Consider the following 4,125-nt stretch of genomic DNA (forward strand, 5'->3'; position numbering starts at 1 on the left):
CTCTGCTGAAATATCAATAATGGTTTTTATATACAGTTCACAAAAATTAGGGGATATTTCAAAATTAATATAAAGTGATTAAAAAAAGCATTTGATATGTCACTTGCTATTCAATCATGTTAATTGAGTTTGCACTTCATTTGCATAATTGAACAACTTTCTTTGACTTGTTTGCTTTTCTGATGTTCTTGTTTAATAAAAAAAATCAGATGCTTTTTTTTATCACTTCATATTCATTATGAAATATCCCCTAATTTTTGTGGGCAGTATATAATGTTGTAATGGACATATGTTTTCCTTCTCTTGGATAAATGCCTAGGAGTCAAACGGATGGGTCCTATGGTAATTTTATGTTGAACTTTTAAAGACCCAGCCAAACTCTTTTACAAAGAGGATATACCTGCTAACATTTCCAATGGATGAACTCCTCCAGTTTCAGTTCTATCATAATCCTCACCCATATTTATTAGGACTCTCTTTTTAACTGCAGCCATTCTAGTGGGTGATTTCATTACTTTTATAAGATGGCAGTCTCATAAATACATAAAATGTGTGTACTTATCCCACTGTCAAAAACTTTTTTGAAAAGATGAATAATGAATAGAACAGAATAAACCAAAACATTAAAAATGGTTGCCTCTGGATGATAAAATTAAGATAATTCTTCCCACTTTTCTGTATTATCTCTTTTAAAGACAATACTACCCCTTTCAAATAAAACAGTATCCCTTTAAAATAAAACAAAGACATGATGGCCGATTGACCATTAGCTGGACCTGGGCCGTTGGAGGCTCCTCACCTCTCCCTTGACCTTGGAACATTCATTCCTCCCTCCGTGGTTCTGCCCAGCATTCACAGAGCTGGAGCCACTTTCCAGACGCAGCCCGGAGCAAGCAACGTGTGACACCTCCTGGGCTGTGTGCGTGTGCGTGTGCGTGTGCGTGCGCATGCGCGTGTGTACATCTGAGCCCGGCTCAGGCCTCCATGCAAACTTTTCAGATTCTGGCACTCGGGATGACAGACATCTTCTCGGCCTGTGGGCACCCAAGGCCAAGCTCGTAAGTTCCTTTGCTTTCTTCAATCAACCCGCTACAGCTGATACGGAGGGTTTGCCTCTCTCCGGTCTCTCCTGACCCTCAGGGTACCAGGCCAGTTTCAGGTTTCAGTCAGGGACCTCCCGAGGTTGCAGACCAGCCATTGTCTAGCCAGCTAGGAGACCAAAGGACTGGGTCTTGGCAAAGAGGCCTCCGTGGGGAAAGTCCCAAATTGGCCATCGACCTCTGTCTATGTGGGAAGGGACAGTCTGTGTGTTCGATACTGCTGACGCCATGTGAGTACCGCTGCACCCCAAATGCCGGCTGCTTTATGATTCTGTTTTAAAAAGTGCTGCGTGGTACACTGTAGCAAAGAAGGGAAAAGAAAGGCTTCTGCAGTGGGCTGGCCAACATGCCCAACTAGAGACAGAAACTCAAGTTAGAAAGCTGGAAGAAGGTTAGACAAGGAGGTGCCTTTGCCCGCTGCTCTGCTGGATTTAGGGTTCGACAAGGTGGGAAAACAAGATGGTAAACTGCAGGCTCTAGCACGCCGTTTTACAAAGTAGGAGGGCACAGATTGCCATGGATTAAAGTACTGCTTTGTGACAAACCTAATTAAGTCACTAAGAGGTGGAATCCCGGGACAGAGGGGACGATGTTATGGTGATTGAGAATAAAACGGGCGAAGAGCCCCCGTGCTGTCCAACCCCTAATACACAAGAGGGACATTTTAAATAGTAATGGCATACTTCTGGTAGTAAAGAAAGGTACCCCAAAACTCGCAGGAGAAAACTCACATGCTTTCTCTGTCCCTTGAAGATGTAAATTTTATCATGTCTTTAATATGCCATTCCATGCATAGTGTGTTTTATTAGGTCCAGTGTGCAGGACAAAACCCCTGTGGAGATTGAGGAGGCCCTCTGGGGGTGTGAAGTAACTCATCTATCTCAGTGGGACATCCATTGCAAATTCCAGTAGGTAATGCCTTTCCTAGGCATGATAGGCCTGGTGTCCTCAAGTACCATAGCACATTGATCTATGGTGAGAGTCAGGGCGATGGGTATCTCCTGAGAAGTTTCCACCTTTACGGTATTGGGCATCTTGGCAGGGGTCTAGAGTCTGGCATCTGGAGGTAATAGGCCCTACTGATTGATCATTCAAATGTATTAAAGCCTGGGATGGTCCTTTAGTCCACCCGGGGAAGGTGGTTTTAACTGTTTATAATTTAATCTGCTGTTTTAATATTTCATTCTTTTTATTAACCCTGCTGGTTGAATGTTTCTTTGTCCAGTCTTGCATTTCATGACCTTTGAAATGAAACCTCTGGTCACTAGCTATTTGATGAGTGTATCTGTGCATGGTACTCAGCTTCTCTAATCCAGTAAGGGTGGCAGTCCAGTTTGCATAGCAACAGGGGTAAGCTTGGCCAGAGGCCGGGAGTTTACAAAACAAGGCATATTAGAATCCTCACTTGGAGTGAGGCAACACCAGTATAATCGATCTGTCAATCTTTCACTAGTTGTGAACTGGCCCCAGATCGTTTGGCAGTTGCCTTGGGCATTTTATTATGTTCCATTAAAGTATACGCTTATTATTTCACCAGTGTCACCCTATTTTGGATAAGGCAGCTTTAAAGTAAAACTTAATATTGGGTAGTGTGAGCACTATAACTTTATTTTACTTGTTTATTATTGTGTTATTCCAGGCATTTGGCTTTCTGTATAATCCTTAGAATCAGGTTGTAGATATCTACAAAAATCACTTATCATGGTTTTGATTGGGATCACATGGAATGTACAGATCAGATTGGGAAGAATTGAGATTTTAACAATATTGAATATGCCCATAAATAAACAAGGTATATCCCTTTATTTAATGAGATCCCCTTTGATCTTTTTTTGTAAATTTCAGAAAACAGATCTTATACATCTATTGCTAGGTAATACCCACATTTTTTGGTACTATTATAAATGGCCTTGTTCTTTTAAATTTTCAAGTTCAATTGCTCATTGCTGGTGTAGAAGAATGCAGTTGACTTTGTATATTGACCTTGTTTCCTGCAATTGTACACACTACTTCTGGGATTTTTTTTGTGTATATTTTGGGGGATTTTCAGCTTTGCTAAATCACGTCACCTGCTGTTAATAGTTTTATTTCTTCTTTTCCAATCTTTATTTTAAAAATGTATTTTCCTTGTATTATTGCACTAGCTAGATATTTCAGTAAGATGTTGAATAGCAGTGATGAGAGAGGGCATCATTGCCTCATTACTGATATTATTGTTATGTCCAGTCTCTCATTAGTGGTCGTTCTTTTTATAGGTGTTCTGTATCAAGTTAAGGAAATTACTTTCTTCTTCTAGTTTACAAAGAGTTGTTATAATGAGTTGTTTATATCTATAAATTGATATAATCATATACTTTTATCCTTTAACTCCTAGCTGATTGATTTTTGAATGTTGATCTAGTCTTTCATATCTATAATACAGCAAAGTTGGTTATACTGTACAATGTTTTATATAGTGTTGGAATCAGTTTGCTAATATATTGTTGAGAATGTTTGCACCTATAGTTATGAGAGATATTGTTCTGTTCCTTTCTTGTAATATGTTTGTCTGGTTTTGGTATTAAGGAAATGCTGGCTTCATAGAAGTGTTCTCTCTGCTTCTATTGTTTGAAAGAGATTATGAGGAAATGGTGTTATTTCTGTTTTAAAATTTGGAAGAATTTATCAGTGAAACCATCTGGGCCTAGTGCTTCCTTTTTGAAAAGTTAGTACTGTATTTCCCCATGTATAAGACTCACCTTTATTTGAAAAATTTGGAGTCTAAAAACTGGGTGCATCTTACATAGTGGTTGTAGATTTTGTACTTGCATTTCCCACTTTTTCATGCTTGTTTTGTGCTCATTGTTGAAGACAGTGATTGGTCATCAGAAAGAGATGAGGACAAGCTAATGGATGAGAGTTTTGACAGTGATGAGGAGTTGTATGAATTTTATGATGAATAAAACTTGAGTTCAATAACTTTATATAATACATTATTTTTTTCTCAAATTCGAGCCCCCATATTAAGGTGCATCTTATACATGGG

The sequence above is a fragment of the Saccopteryx leptura genome, chromosome 6, assembly GCF_036850995.1.
Source record: "Saccopteryx leptura isolate mSacLep1 chromosome 6, mSacLep1_pri_phased_curated, whole genome shotgun sequence".
Classification (NCBI taxonomy): Eukaryota; Metazoa; Chordata; class Mammalia; order Chiroptera; family Emballonuridae; genus Saccopteryx; species Saccopteryx leptura.